At 47.0% G+C, this 16,898-nt stretch overlaps 1 protein-coding gene across 1 annotated transcript in view; it reads right to left on the bottom strand.

The window, feature by feature from the left end:
- LOC146839195 (CD5 antigen-like) overlaps positions 1–16,898 on the bottom strand; it is a 418,739-nt gene that overhangs the window by 204,562 nt on the left and 197,279 nt on the right. The gene's annotated exons all lie outside the window — the stretch shown is intronic.

Genomic DNA, 16,898 nt, shown 5'->3' with positions numbered 1-16,898 from the left:
TTTACACATGCGAAGAAGGTGTCAAAGGTGTGCCCTGCCTTGTGGCTCAGTCTGGTGAAGATTTGGGACAGTCTGATTTCAGCAAACATTTCCCAGAGTGTAATGGATTTTGAGTAGTCATGGTATGTGAGTTGGAGGCTCCGCTCAGGAATGAGTACGCAGTCCAGGGAGTGGACGGCATGGTGTCTGATTATGTTGATGGTGTGGGTGAAGTGTTCCTGCCCTTAGTGGCCCCTGCAGGCAAGCATGCTGCTGAGTGTTGCTTTGTGGCAGGTCTGTACACGAAACTGCATGTGTTGTGCTGCGGGGCAGGTCTGGTGGCAGCAGTGAGGTTCTGCAGCGATCCGAACCCGTGTATTCTGTATCGTAGTACTGACACGATTTTGGTATCAATGAACCGTAAATGATCCATTTAATATATGACAGTGTTTTCGCTGCGCTACGAGCATGAATTCACTGAGAAATAGGGCATTCTGTTGTAAAGCCATGGCATCCATTTTAGATACGGCACCCATTTTGTTTCTTGCCCTCACATAGTCAATGGACGAGCAATGACCCCGGCAGAATCACCTTGTTAAGGACACGTAAGCCCGAGCCCGAGAAAGCTGACGCTGCGTGACTAGGCAGAATCAAGCTGCCTCCCCTGCCTGAGGCCAGCCCTGCTATACTGGTTTTCGTGTCCATTGTCCTGATTGAGAGGCCGAAGACGGTAGCCATGCCCGTTTATGATCCATAAACATCTCTATCCTACTTTTCTATCTCCTACACCTGGCTCTGCTCCTCTCCTTCTGGGCTTTTAGAATGGGGAGGATACGATTTTTATGATGGGGAGGATCGGTCAAAGAATGGGAAACTGACAAAGGGACTTGATCGAATACTGAAAACCTACGACTAATTATTGTTTGGTGTATGTTTATTGTCTGTTTGGGATACCGGGTTGGGCATGAAAGATATTCGTGTAATGTTGCCTGAAGGCATATTTTATGTATTTAAGGTGCAACCCACTTTTTGCAAATCGAACAGTCTCGTAGATTCTGCCTTTGTGTGGTTCCTATGACTTCTGTGTCCCTGCAGTAAATAAACCTTGGTCCTTGACACCACCATCGAGAAGCCCGCGTCTCTGTTTATTTGTGCACCAAGACAGGAAGGAACTCAGGGGTCTTTGGGTGTTGTTTCCCTGACACCTCTGGACTCTTAAAAGTCCAGAACCTCAAATTGGTGCCCAACGTGGGGCGACGTCATCCGGTACCGGTCCAAAGCCTGAAAATTTCGAGGAGCTTCGTGTGAAGATTCCGAAGGGAGGTACCCCGCTTCATCGATCCCTGTATGTCGTAAAAGTGGCCCGACGATCTCTTCCACGAGGGTTCCCGTTCCTAGACGGCTACAGAGGACCGCTGCCCTGACTGTCGCCCTGTCTTGGACCCGAGGTGCAGACCTTAGTACAGCGAGACGTAGATGGGTTCTCCTTGGTGACGTCTTCCACATTTCAGTTAAGTATTAAGTGGGTTGCGCTTTGTTGCTCTTGTTTTGTTCTCTGGATACGTTTGTTTTTGAATTCGTAGATTATCATTGGTTGCTCTTGTTAAGATAATCTTTGTTTTGGTATTGGTTCATTTGGTAGGCCTAAGTTCTTTGCGCATTTTTGTTGGAATCTGTCCTTAGTTTATAATGACTAACAGTAGTAATTGTTTCCTGTCCTGGTTAAGTTGCAACGGGAATTCCCGGTTGGCGGATCCGTGTTCGGTTCCTCCAATTGGAACTCCTACATATGAGCTCTATTGTAAACACGGTGTAGGTCCTATCGCTTATAATGAAGTATGGGTCCGTTACACCAGGAAAGATGGTGTCCTTAGTTGGCCACCGCATGGTAGCTTTGAAACCGAAATTCTAGACCATCTAGAAATGAAGTTGTTTAAAAAGAAAGCCCGGCCGGCAATGTTTGATTCTTTTCGCGTATGGCGTAAAGAAGCTAAACAGAGAGAAATTAGGAAGATGAAGAAGGAACAGAAAGAGAAAGGGTTGACATTAATGGAGTCTGCTAGACAGTTACATGTCAACGAGACTGAGAAAACAATAGAGATGGCGAATAGAAAACATAATTTGGCGATTGATAAATGCTACCCTGTCTTGCCATCTTGTCCTGCTAAGCCGATAGAGGACTGCGAAAAGGATCCTCTGTTGTCTTATCTGTTGAGATCACCTCCACCGTATGCACAGGGTAATACAGCACCACAGTTACTACCTGTTGTGCAGCCAGATGCTGGTCAGCCTGGAATAGTTGCTCCACTTCCTTTGATCCAAGCTCCTGTCCTTCCTGTGGTAAATGTTCCCTCAGCACCCCCTCTTCCTGGGTTGCCTATTCCGCCTGTGCCTGTCGTTTCGCAAACTGCTTTACCTACTACTCCCACCCTTACCATTTCATCTGCTCCAGCTTCCCTGTTCCCGAACTCTGTAAACATTCTGACTCCGCTTTCTGTTCGTCGGAAAATAACCGACTCTGTAACTAATATCCTAACTCCTCTCTACAGGTCTTTAATTGGGACCCCCGTTTCTGACTCTATACAGAGACGTAGCCAGTTTCCTGGTCCTCAGGAACGAGAAATGTTGGATACGACAGCTCTTAGGTGGATGTCGAAAGCTGCGAAGTATGATGCACGAAGAGTGTCAGATACATTTATGCAATGGAATGAACCAACTCAGCGTTATGTCTTTGACGTGATGTGTTCTCTTTTGCGTGAGGAATGGGATGATGATGACTCAGATTCCGTCCCCTCTGATTTGATAAATATTCAGCAAAAGTTCGCCGCAGGAATGGTGATAGGTTCAGAAGTAAGGGAAGCGTTAGAACTGATTTTAGCTTATAGGGATGATTCTCCTTCTCGGTCTGCAATGGGTCCTGATGGTTCTCCGATTACAAGGAAAAGACGAGGTCAATATCCGATGAGGGAAGTTCCGCCGATATGGCGCGAAGCAGTTCAAGCTGATGCGGCTCAGGGTATTGCAGCTGCCCCGGCGCATTTCCATAGAGTGTGGATATACATCCCTTGGAAGCGGGCAGAAGTGTTAGCAGTAAAACAGGCATTGCCGGACCCGCGTAAGAATCCTGCTGGTTACTATAAAGAGTTAACGCAGACGGTTCAAGCGTGTGTCATGAATTTGGCAGACATCTAAATGCTATTTGGCAATGTAGTGCCACAGCCTATATGGGCCAAGATTCGGCAAGAGAACCACCCAGTCGCCTTAGGAGGTGATTGGCCAGCTATTGTAGCGGCAGACGCGCAACAAGTTGGTGGTGCTAAACCTGAGCCTCTGATTGCTGCTTTACCTGGCAGAATAATTAATCTGATGAAAACGCTGAAGCCAGCGTTACGGGTCAACTGGGATAAACTATCAGCATGCAAGCAAAAGAAGGACGAAAGCGTCTCTGACTTCTTCACTAGATTTGAAGAGACCTTCGTAGACCACAGTGGGCAAGATATGAGTACTGAAGGAGGTCAGAGGTTGTTTGTCGACAATTTGTGTTTAATTTACTGCCTGAGCTTAGTAACAAGTTAAAGGATTCTGAGAGTGCATGGGCAGTGTCGACGACAGCACAGATACTTGCAACTGCTCAGTATTACGAGAATAGAGAGAAAGAAGAGAAGGAAAAGTCAGAAAAGAAGACAAAAGATTTAAAAACTAAAGTTCTTTTGCAACAGGCATACCCGCCTCGCTCAATTCAGTCAGATTCACAGCAGCGACCCCAGTTTCAGCAACAGCCACAATTCCAGCAAGGGACGTCCCAAAGATTTAATTATGGTTTTCCCCGACAACAATTAGCATGGAATCAGTGTGCCTATTGTAAAAAGGAGGGCCATTATAAGAACGAGTGTCCAGTACTGCACACACAAACCAGTGGTGTCCCAGCTCATAGAGTTAGTGGTGGGTTTATGCAAGCTCCTAGAGGTAGAGGACGTGGTACAATGACTCCACAGGCTGATCGCCCATCAAATTATTTCGATCAGCGAAATGTACAATCTACGCAACCAGGTAGATCTCCACAGTATCATGTTGAGGATTACTATGAAAATAATGAAGAGATTCAGAAAAGTGAGTACTAGCACAGCCACAGGCAAAGAGAGGGAGTAGTATCAGTTCCAGTTGATCAGAGTGGACCTTATGTCGCAGTAGTTACATCAGGCGTGGTCGAACCGTTTCTGTTGGATACTGGTGCGGCAAAAAGTTCAATTATGCATGCGAAACTCCCTGGCGCACCTTTGTCTGGCTTAACGAACACTTCAGTAGGTTTCTCAGGTGCCCCTGTTCACAATCCTGTTTCTAGTCCTTTGTCAATTTCTGTTGGGCCATGCGAACTAGAAGCACCCCTTATTCTAACAACCGGTTGTAATGAGAATCTGCTTGGTTTGGATCTGTTGAAACGCCTGCATGCGACACTGTACTGTTCTCCTTCGGGAGTACAGCTTACATTGGGTAAGAGAGTCATTTCTCCAATGTACATGTCAATGAATAAGCTCCCACCGGAGCTGCGTTCTCTCCCTAATACTCTTTGGGCAACTGGTCCTAATGATGTAGGTCTTTTGGAAATTCCCCCTTATGTGGTGAGTCTGAAAGCGAATGTTAGATTCCCACGAATACCACAATATCAGATTTCGAATGAAGGTGAACGTGCACTTTTACTGATCGTGAAAGACTTGATACAGAAAGATGTGATAGAGGAAACTAGAGGAAATGTCTGCAATAGTTCTGTTCTGCCGATTTTGAAACGCACTGACCCTTCCAAACCTCCAATCTACAGATTTGTGATTGACCTCAGAGAGGTTAACAAAATAGTGATTCCACAGTTTCCTGTGGTACCAGATATCACTGCATTATTGACGTTGATTCCTGCCTCAGCCTCATGGTTTACAGTGATAGACTTGAAGAATGCCTTTTTCAGCATCCCGATAGCCGAGGAAAGTAGAGACATTTTTGGTTTCTCCTTAGGTGGTCGCAGTTTCAGGTTCAAGCGCGCTCCACAAGGTTATTGTGAGAGCCCTTCAATTTACAGCCAAGCATTAAAAAGTCAATTAGATGCTCTTATACTTCCTCCTGGTGTTGCCCTGATCCAATACGTAGATGATCTTTTACTGGCTGCTGATGACAAGGAAACTTGCAAAACAGCTACAATTTCTTTATTACGTCATTTATGAGACTTACATCACAAGGTTTCACCTTCTAAACTGCAATATTGTTGCCAAGAAGTGACCTACTTAGGTCATCTTTTGTCAAAGGAGGGAAGAAGGTTGACCCCAGAGAGAATCAAAGCAATTTCGCAGATGACTGTACCAAGCACACAGAGAGAAGTACGTGCGTTTTTGGGTATTACGTCATATTGCAGACAATGGATCCCAAATTTTTCTCTCATGGCAAAACCATTGGTAGCCCTGACTGGAAAAGGTGTTCCGAGCCCTTTGCCATGGTCTGATGAATGTCAACAGAGCTTCTCCGACTTACGTGATGCGCTGTGACTACAGTAAGCCGTTTACTTTATATGTCCATGAAAGAGAAGGTTGTGCGTTGAGTGTTTTAACGCAACAATTTGGTGACAAACAGCGACCTTGTGCATATTTCTCATCCACATTAGATCCGGTAGCCAGAGCATTGCCAAGTGGTTTGAGAGCTACAGCGGCAGCTGCAGTGTCTATTCGACAGTCTGCTGGACTAGTCATGAACAACATGTTAGTAGTCATGGTTCCACATGCTGTGGATACACTCATGAATCGAACGAAAACTCAGCACCTCACCAGTGCTAGACTATCACGCTATGAGCTGACGCTTTTGGCAAGTCACATTCAGATTAAGCGATGCAACATATTGAATCCAGCCACACTGTTGCCGACTACTCAAGAGTCGAGTGATTCAGAGCCCCATGATTGTTGTTTTAGAACTGAGGAAGAGACAAAAGGTAGGATTGATTTAAAAGATACTCCGTTACTAGATCCAGATGGCACTTTGTACGTCGATGGGTCATGTTTTAAACTACAGAATGGTGATGTGACGGCCACGTATGCAGTTACGACTTTGAGCACGATTGTTGAGACAGCAAGAGTAAGTCAGAATTCTGCCCAAGCTGCAGAATTAATTGCATTAACAAGAACGTGTGTTTTAGCTGAGGGAAAGAGAGTGAATGTGTTTAACGATAGCCAATACGCCTTCGGTGTAGCACATAGTTTTGGACGTCTGTGGAAAGAAAGAGGTTTTCTCACGTCCCATGGGACTAAGATCCAACATGGACAGTTAGTCAATGACCTGTTGGAATCTCTGACCTTACCGAATGAAGTTGCGATTGTGAAGTGCAGTGCACATCGAAAGATTACGGATGATGTTGGCCGTGGGAATGCGTTTGCTGATGAGGTCGCCAAAGAGACGGCCAAGAACATGATGAGTCGAATGTACGTTGCAACGTCTACGAGATGGATTGCTGAATCAGGAATGTGTGAGAATACAATTGAAAGTGTGAAGGCAATCCAGAATGAAGCAACTAAAAATGAGAAGAATGAATGGAAGGAGAAAACGGGTAGAATGGATTCAAGTGGATGTTGGGTTGATTTGTCTGAGCAGCAGCGCTGGATGTTACCTGATGCGTATGTTCTTGCGGTAGTCACGATGGCGCATGGAGCGGCACACATTAGTTCGAAAGGGATATGTAAGATGTTAGCTCCAGTATGGAAGAACGATGGAATTACTAAGTGTGCGGAAAGAGTGGTGAAAAATTGCATGATATGCCTGATGCATAATCCTGGCAAGGGAACCCCAACCCCAGTTGGTCACTTTGCTCCCCCTTCTTGTCCCTTTGAAGTGATTCAGTTGGATTTTATCCACATGGACAGATGCAATAATCTTAAATATGTCCTAGTGGTAGTCTGTGCCTTTTCAAGATGGATTGAGGCGTATCCGTTAAAGGATAACACTGCTATGTCTACTGCAAAAATCCTCCTCCATGAGTACTTCCCCAGGTATGGTATGCCACGGATTGTTTGGTCGGACAATGGAAGTGAGTTTGTAGGGAAAGTTATGAAGAGTGTGTGTGCGGGTCTGGGAATCACCCAGAAATTCCACAGTGCGAATCACCCACAGTCAGCAGGCTTGGCTGAAGGGTACAATGGTACCTTGAAGCTAAAACTTGCTAAAATTCAAGCTTCCACTGGTCTATCGTGGCCACACGCACTGCCTTTAGCTTTACTGTCCACCAGAGCGACTGTACACTCTCGAGTAGGGCTTAGCCCATATGAGATTGTGTTTGGTCATCCTGCTAATGTTTGGGGAGTCCCTAGGCCAAAGGAATTCAAACAGATCGAATATCCAATGTTGATTGATTACCTTTTTGACCTGACTGCTAAATTGAGCCTTATTCATCAACAGGTATTTGAATCCTTGCCTAAACTGCCAGAGAGTCCAGGCCACACATTGAAACCCGGTGATCAAGTGGTGGTGCAGAATTTTGAACGAACCCGGAACCTCCAGCCAAGATTTGTGGGTCCGTTTCAAGTGCTCCTGGCAACAAGAACTGCTGTACGCCTAGCTGGAAGAAAGAATTGGGTGCACGCTAGCCATACGAAGCGTGTCCCTCTCCCACTCCCCTACGACAACTGGGTTAGACAGGGATTTGGTGTATCCGAGACAGAACCTGTTCCTAGGCTCATTCCCTTCAGTGATGCAGAGTACATAACGGACAAACGAACTGAAACGCAGAACTCTGACACTCCACCAGGAACTGTTCCTTCGAACCCTGAACAGAGTGTTGTGCAAAATGAACATTTGTCACCTGTGGATTCGAACATTACTGCACCTGTAGACCAGCTATTTCAAGATCAGACAAGACCCGGAAAGTACAGATATAACCTACGTTCTCATTCTATGAACCAATAACATTGCATAATTACCTTTCTATTTGAAAACTGTTTTGATCTTATCACATTTCCATTCAGTCAGGAAGTTTGCTCTATAATTTTGTGTTTTTTTTTTTTTTTTGTGTTGTTCTCTCACCTTGCCATCTGGGTTACCGTAGGGTCGTAACGTGTGCCTTGTTTTAACTTGCAGGGAACCAGACACAAGGTCGGTTTCTTCTGTTTATTTTGGGAACTCCCAGGGTAGACAGAGGCAATTTTTAACCGGTACAAACCATCCGTTGCGAACGGTTGTAGAAGATGGAGCTTCCTGAACTGCGACGGGCTAACGTCATAAATGCTCGCAAGACAAAACTGTATGAAATATTGTATAGCAAATGTTTCCTAATGCAATGTGCTCTGACATTTCTGATTGTTTTAATAACTCTGGTAGGCGGAATTATTTTTGGTATTCAACTGATCTTTGCACCTGTTACATCTACAGTATCTCCCCATGTTTCTGTTTCTCCGACTACTGTTTCTGTTCATTCTTTCCATCCTTTTCCTGCACATGAGCAAGCTCGACGCTCTGAGTTTATAAATAACACTTTCATTCAGCTCTTGCACCAACACAAACTAGTGGTAAACACAATGAACTGCTGGGTGTGTGGTTTGATACCACATACCATGGACAAGGGTATCCCTTATCTGGTTCTGCCCTTTAGTTATAATGGATCATTCTGGGCATTTCAGACCATGTTCGCCTATGCTCTAGAGACCTATCCCCCGCGACATCCGCGTTCCACTAGGTATAACTCCGCTAATAGAGCCTTGGTAAAGGGAATTACTGACATGGTTAGAGATGTCAATAACACTCCGTTTATTCCCAAGGATGAATTGCGAGTTTACATGGGTTGGAATGTTACGGAATATGGCATTACTTTGGGTGAGAACAAACGTAAAAGCTCGACTCCGATCTGGGTCGTACCCCACCAAGGTCAGGTCTGTTTGCAAGGAAATGGGAGAAATCCGAAAGCTCGACTAGGGAAGAGTGACTGTACCGAAACATACGTTTTCCCGTCACAGTTTTCCCCTGCATTCTTAGCTGCTAAGGGCACCTATTTTGTTTGCAAAGACAGAGCATATACATGGCTGCCTGCTGACTTTTCAGGCTCATGTTATATCGCTCAACTGTTGCCTCCGACATACACTGCTGCACCGGATTATCACAAAACTAGAGTTGTGAGAGGCGTTTTCAATAAGGAAGACACTGCTGGCCAAGAAGCAGTAGACTTCTTCAAAGGTTTCCTTCCGTTCTGGGGGCCTATGGCCAACAGTAGAAACTTACGTCAACTAACACGGGTAGTTGAATCCACTATTACCGAGACTGCGGGTGCCCTTAGCAACCTGACAGCTGAGCTTCAAGCGGATCGCCTCATGACGTTACAGAATCGTATGGTCCTTGATGTATTACTTGCAGATCGAGGTGGGGTATGTAAGATGATCCAATCGAGTTGTTGTGTTTTTATCCCAGATAATGCGCCAACGGTATATAAGGCCATTTCTAAGTTACACAAAATCTCTGACTCTATTCATGTAGAGGAAGGTGACTGGTCACTAATGGGATGGTTCTGGAATCTGTTATCTGCGTGGGGATGGAAGGTTCTGATAGTCACTGGTGTTGCGTTGGTATTTTTATTCTCGTGCTGTCTCATTGTTCAGTGTGGTCCTGCCTTATGTGGCCTTTGTGTTTCAACATGCGTAAGAAGACCACCTATTCTTGGAGATACGCCACAGGATAGAATAATGTTCCAGCAACATATCAGTGACCTGATGAACATAGAGATGGACTCTGACATAGAGTAAGTTATTGCCTATGTAAGGGCAAAAGGACGGTCTGAGGTTCTGCAGCGATCCGAACCCGTGTATTCGGTATCGTAGTACTGACACAATTTTGGTATCAATGAACCGTAAATGATCCATTTAATATATGACAGTGTTTTCGCTGCGCTACGAGCATGAATTCACTGAGAAATAGGGCATTCTGTTGTAAAGCCATGGCATCCATTTTAGATACGGCACCCATTTTGTTTCTTGCCCTCACATAGTCAATGGACGAGCAATGACCCCGGCAGAATCACCTTGTTAAGGACACGTAAGCCCGAGCCAGAGGAAGCTGACGCTGCGTGACTAGGCAGAATCAAGCTGCCTCCCCTGCCTGAGGCCAGCCCTGCTATACTGGTTTTCGTGTCCATTGTCCTGATTGAGAGGCCGAAGACGGTAGCCATGCCCGTTTATGATCCATAAACATCTCTATCCTACTTTTCTATCTCCTACACCTGGCTCTGCTCCTCTCCTTCTGGGCTTTTAGAATGGGGAGGATACGATTTTTATGATGGGGAGGATCGGTCAAAGAATGGGAAACTGACAAAGGGACTTGATCGAATACTGAAAACCTACGACTAATTATTGTTTGGTGTATGTTTATTGTCTCTTTGGGATACCGGGTTGGGCATGAAAGATATTCGTGTAATGTTGCCTGAAGGCATATTTTATGTATTTAAGGTGCAACCCACTTTTTGCAAATCGAACAGTCTCGTAGATTCTGCCTTTGTGTGGTTCCTATGACTTCTGTGTCCCTGCAGTAAATAAACCTTGGTCCTTGACGCCACCATCGAGAAGCCCGCGTCTCTGTTTATTTGTGCACCAAGACAGGAAGGAACTCAGGGGTCTTTGGGTGTTGTTTCCCTGACACCTCTGGACTCTTAAAAGTCCAGAACCTCAGCAGCAGAACTGAACGTGAGCCGTGTCTGTTGTGGCCTTTTGGCAATTCAACGTTCTCATAGCGTTGACTGCGAGGAGGGCAGATGAGTGCTATCTCTAGATGGTTGCAGAGCCAGGGTGCCTGCTGGTGTTCATGTTATGCATGCGGATATACGCAGATGGCCTTAACATTGTTGCACAGAAGGAGTGCTAGTGAGGCTACCGAGCAGCGCACACAATCAAATAGGCTCGGGGGAGGGAGGATCAACTGTGAAGTAATGTAATTAGCATTGATGCTGGTAAATTGTCAGAGGCGACATACAGCTAACATGAATTCAAAAAGAGGACTAATCACACACCACAAAACTATCAACACTACCAACACAGCATGCATAACCACTAATGGACACATCTCTCCATCACATGTTACAGGTGATCAAGGATATGCACTCTGCCCATGGATGATGACACCCCTCCGAAACTCCACCACCCAGGCCCAAAGGCAGTATAATGTGGCCCACAGATGCACATGGTCAATTGTGGAGCGTACAATTGGCGTGCTAAAGTCACGTTTTCGTTGCTTGGATATCACAGGTGGTAGACTGCTGTACAGCCCCGAAATGGTGAACTAAATCATAATAGCATGTTGTGTACTGCACAATATATATGTGCGCACCAATGCCCCATGGATTCAAGTGCCTGCTGCACCGGACGATAACCAGGATGATGATGAAGATAAGGCAGGAGTGATACACCCCACAGTTAATGCAGCAGGAACTGTCAAATGCAATAGCATTGAAACCCTTTCATGAAGCTTTTGCATTTGACTCGTGTTGACTCGTGAGGGACATCTAGTAACGACGAATGGTACTGCAGCTTGATGTAACAATAATTTCAATGCTTTTGCATTTGACTCGTGAGGGACATCTAGTAATGACTAGTTGAACTGCAGCTCTTTGTAGAATTATTTTGATATTGGATACTATAATATTCACTGCCCACTGCTAAACTTGTCCCATAATGCTTTGCAGGGCCTTTGGTTGGGATTGTGTTTTTGCCAATAACTGTGCTTGGGGTGGTCCTCAGAGGATGGGACCACCGCCAAATCGTTCAATCAATCAATCAATCAATCAATCAGGGACATTTATAGAGCGCACTACCTACCCGTAGGGTCTCGAGGCGCTTGGGGGGGGGGGGGGTGCCGCTACTGCTCGAACAGCCAGGTCTTGAGCTTCTTCCTGAAGGAGAGGTGGTCTTGGGTCAGGCGCAGGTCGGCCGGGAGGGAGTTCCAGGTCTTGGCGGCCAGGTAGGAGAAGGACCTTCCTCCTGTAGTGGCTCTGCGGATGCGTGGGATGGCGGCGAGGGCGTGGCTGGCGGATCGGAGGTGGCGTTTGGGGGCGTAGAAGTTGATTCGGTTGTTGAGGTAGCTCGGGCCTTGGTCGTGGAGAGCTTTGTGTGCGTGGGTAAGGAGGCGGAAGGTGATTCTCTTGTTGACCGGGAGCCAGTGCAGGTCTCTTAGGTGTCCGGAGATGTGGCTGTGTCGTGGGATGTCGAGGATGAGTCTGGCTGAGGCGTTCTGGATGCGCTGGAGTCTCTTTTGGATCTTGGCGGTGGTTCCAGCGTAGAGTGCGTTGCCGTAGTCCAGTCGGCTGGTGACGAGGGCCTGGGTGACGGTCTTCCTGGTCTCTGTGGGGATCCACCAGAAGATCTTCTGAAGCATGCGCAGGATGTTGAAGCACGACGAGGAGACGGTGTTGACTTGCCTGGTCATGGAGAGGGAGGAGTCCAAGATGAAACCCAGGTTGCGTGCGTGGTCCGTCGGTTTGGGTGCGGTGCCCAGGGCGGGGGGCCACCAGGAGTCGTCCCAGGCGGAGGGCGAGGAGCCCAGGATGAGGACCTCCGTCTTATCTGTGTTCAGCTTCAGGCGGCTCGTCGTCATCCACTCGGCTACCTCTCTCATCCCTTCGTGCAGGTTGGCTCTGGCGGCGGCGGGGTCGTTGGTCAGGGAGAGGATCAGCTGGGTGTCGTCGGCGTAGGAGATTATGTTGAGGTTGTGTTGGCGTGCGATGGCCGCGAGGGGGCTCATGTAGACGTTGAAGAGAGTCGGGCTCAGTGAGGATCCTTGAGGGACGCCGCAGATGACTTTGGTGGCCTCTGACTTGTACGGTGGTAGGCGGACTCTTTGTGTTCTTCCGTCGAGAAAGGAGACAATCCATTCCAGCGCCTTCTCCTGGATTCCGACGTTGCTGAGGCGCTGCACTAGGGTGCGGTGGCAGACCGTGTCGAAAGCCGCGGAGAGGTCTAGGAGGATGAGGGCCGCTGTTTCCCCGTTGTCCATCAGGGTTCGGATGTCATCAGTGGCGGCGATGAGGGCGGTCTCGGTGCTGTGGTTGGCACGGAATCTGGACTGCGATGGGTCGAGGGATCCATTCGTCTCGAGGAAGGTGGCCAGCTGTTTGTTGACAGTCTTCTCGATGACTTTGGCTGGAAACGGGAGTAGAGAGATGGGGCGGTAATTCTTGAGTTCGGTGGGGTCTGCTGTAGGTTTCTTCAGTAGAGCGCTGAGTTCGGCGTGCTTCCAGCTCTCGGGGAAGGTGGCGGTGTCGAATGAGGTGTTGATGATGTCCCGCAGGTGGGGTGCGATGACCGCGTCGGCTTTGTTGAAGACGTGGTGAGGGCAGGGGTCGGTCGGAGATCCGGAGTGGATGGAGTTCATCGTGTGGACGGTTTCTTCGGTGTTGACCGGGGTCCAGGCGCGGAGGGTGGTGGTGGGTGGCGATGCTGCGGTCGTGGCGTGCGTCGGTTGAGTGCTGAAGCTGTAGTGTATGTCCGCGATCTTGTTGTGGAAGTAGGAGGCGAGGGAGTTGCAGAGGTCTTGCGAAGGGGTGATGTCGTTGTTTCCGGCGTTGGGGTTGGAGAGCTCTTTCACGATGTTGAAGAGTTCCTTGCAGTTGTGTGCGTTGTTGTCCAGTCGGTTTTTGAAGGCCGTTTTCTTGGCGATGCGGATCAGTTGGTGGTGTTTCCGGGTGGCGAGCTTGAGGGTGGTCCTGTTGTCCGGCGTGGGTTCCCTTCTCCAGGCTTTCTCGAGGGCTCGGCAGATGTGCCTTTTGTTTTCAAGTAATCTGCTTGGTTCTCTCCCTAGGTTAGGGAGGATCCCAAAATCATCACCTCTCTCACTGCTTGCTAATTTATTATTTTTAATTTTGTGAATTGACTATATGCGTTTTAGCATATAAAGACAGAAATGCTTATTATCATAACTTGCAGTGTGCAAGATGTTGTTTGCAATTATTGCTTAGTGCAGAGAAACACCACTACGGTGTTTGATGAGTAGCTGAACGTAGATCAAAGTGTGCTACGTGTAGTGTTACTACGCAAACTACACCCAGGCTTAACCAGAATAGTATAATCAGAAGAAAACAACAAGAGGCGTTTATCAATTTGGTGCAGTCGGTAGGCTGCTTCCATCTGTGAAAGTTTCCAAATTTCATTGTAAGAGGCAGACATAAATCTCTTGACCCTCGGATTATGAGGAGTCAAGAGAAAATCAGCTAAATCGTTATCATCTAACAAGAGGGAAAGATGTTGTTTCACAGATGCTAATGTGGATCGTTCCACCCATTGTTGGCATAATTTTCCCACTGAATATGTTGTTACCGAATGTTTAAGAGTATAACGAGGGTCAGGTCGAGTTAGAATGAAACCAGGCGTTACAGTATAAAAACGCAACTGGCATGCATTTGTATTTATGGATCAAACTAAGCACCCCGATGGCTCAAGCTCAGAGACATTAAAAATGTTATTGGCAATCAAAGCTTATGCTAACTTAGCAATGTCGACAATGACTATAAGAAACACATGAGAATCCGGCACATGATCCACAGTAATTGTGGGTATGCACTGCAATGTATTTAATTGTGCATGAGTGCTATTGGACCCATCCACCCCCGTCCCCCAAGTCCCTGGTTGTTACTCATCCGGTTGTTGTTCTGTCTGGTCACGTTCAGCAGTATCCTGGCCCACAACCTCATTCCTGATGAATCGGGACACCTGCTCCTCCAACTCATCCAGCTCCTCCTGTGGCGCTGGACTCCCTCCTCCAGTCTTCTTTGCTGCTTTCAGGTTGGCTGCTAGTTTCTCCTTGCTCTTGCACTTAGTATCATGCCAGCGCTTCTTGCTGTCGTCCTCTGTTCTCCTCCTCTCTCTGACGGCATTCACCTTGGACACTATGTCCTGCCTTATTTCTTCTTTTTCTTGCCAATGTCACAGTGGAGGTGACAAACAGTTCTTGTTGGTGTTCAGTCACCTCTGCAATCAGGACCTGGTTCTCCTGCTGGCTGAACTTGGGATTCCTCTTGGCCTTCACATGGGTCTCTGGCTGGTCCTCCTGGGAATTTGTTGGGTTGTTTGTGTCCTCTGCACTGGTCCCAGCTTCATCCATGGCTCCTCTGCTAATTTACAAATCGTTTTCTTTTTTTTTCTGCTTGGCAGGCCTTTTGTAGTGTAATTCATGCTGAACGTGAGAGATGCAGGCCTGGTGTCAATTACCGATCCGATTCAGGCGCTGATTGGCCCATCGCCACTTTTTTTTACGTTAGCGTGAGGCTTTTTATCGCCTTCACGCTAAAATTCTCGATTGTCATTTCCACCAGAAAGGGAACCTATCGCCTGTTGGCGGCGTGTTGCTAATACACCGCTAACATGGCGATAGATTCTGGTGTTCAACGGCGATAACAATTCTTGCTCTAAACAATGATTGACGATAAATATCGCCATTTGTTGCTAATATCCCCCTCGGTGTTCTCCACAGAGTGGGAAAAACTCAGCGAGCAGAGCAGAATTTTACCCCCAGGTCGACAACATCGCAGGAGCAAATGATGTGTGACTAATTTGCAGTTATCACTATGGGAAAGGGTGCAAGCAAAAGGGTTGTCGCCCCCAGATAGAATGACGTCCTTGGTATGCACCTTGTTACCTAGTAAAGCCCTCATGAACCAGATAGACACAGGGAACGTCATCTGGAGGTGGGAACCAAGACTGAAGAGTGACAAACTGTACAGCCAAACAGAGGCAGGGGCCTATGCCTCCCACACATGAAGCTTACACAGCTCATCCCATCTACACATAGATACACATGGATCTGTCACCCTGCCCCTCCCACACTATGGATAAGGTTAGATAAAGGAATACTCAGCCACAGTAGAGGATTAAAATCAGATAAAAGGCCTGTACTCCATGACCATAGATCAAAAGGCACCAACCATTAATCACCCAATGGCCTAGTTAGGTGGATGTTAACCAATCATGATAAAAGGAGTGCCACGTTGGTTGCAACAACTGTGTCCAGCACCACCTAGAAGTCTTGCAGAGCCGAACAGAAATCACAGAGAGCACTTGTCACACAAGTCATCAGCATAATCTATCTAGATGAGCAGAATGTTGAAATGAGGAGCACAACAAAATGTGGTGATGATGTCAGGTATGATAGACTATGAGAAACACTTTTCTTTCAACAGCTCGAAGTCAAAGATGTTCAAGATTCACTGACACGTCTCACTCAGTGTGGGCTTTCTCAGTGTGAAATATTTAATTAGTTCATTTGTAGTTTTAGAAAGTTTGAGCCAGTCCTGCAAATTTAAGAGATATTAAAGAGGCAGACGTCAGCCTCCTCGGCAGCCTAGTTAAACATTGAAAGGGGGCTGAGGGGACATAGTCAGTAGAGTTTGGCTTCAGCACCTTCAGGATGGATCCAGACAAAAACTGTTTTAGACGCAGTTCATCATTTCTTCTGGACTTGTCAAACCTTGGCCTCCCTTGCAGGGTTCACCTCCATGGACCATAAATAAGCCCCAAGAGGGGCATCTGCAAGTCAACGACAATGTAATTGTACATTCATAATAACCACTTAATTAGAAGAAATAAAATACCCCACTTGTTCTTGGCAGCACATTAGGATGAATTATCCACAGAGTGGAAAAACATGAAGACCATGTGGATATCAAGGCTCAGGTGCCTGCTGAGAGAGCCCACTTCTAGGGATAGATGGATTATCCTAGGAGTGGATGGACATGCAGATCTTGTGGGTATCAAGGCCCGGGTGCCTGCTGAGGGAGGCCACTTCTAGGGATAGATGTCTTTAGGTAAAGCCATGGTGCACGGGTGCCTGGGTTGGTGCTATGCAGCATATTGTTCACCAGTGCTAGGAAAAGGCAGGAATGTGCAGTACTGTCTTAAATATGGTGCACCCCTGCCCTTCTCCTGTCACGCAGT

Source organism: Triturus cristatus, chromosome 4_2 (assembly GCF_964204655.1).
Source record: "Triturus cristatus chromosome 4_2, aTriCri1.1, whole genome shotgun sequence".
Lineage (NCBI taxonomy): Eukaryota > Metazoa > Chordata > Amphibia > Caudata > Salamandridae > Triturus > Triturus cristatus.
This window is presented reverse-complemented; position numbering and strand designations above follow the sequence as displayed.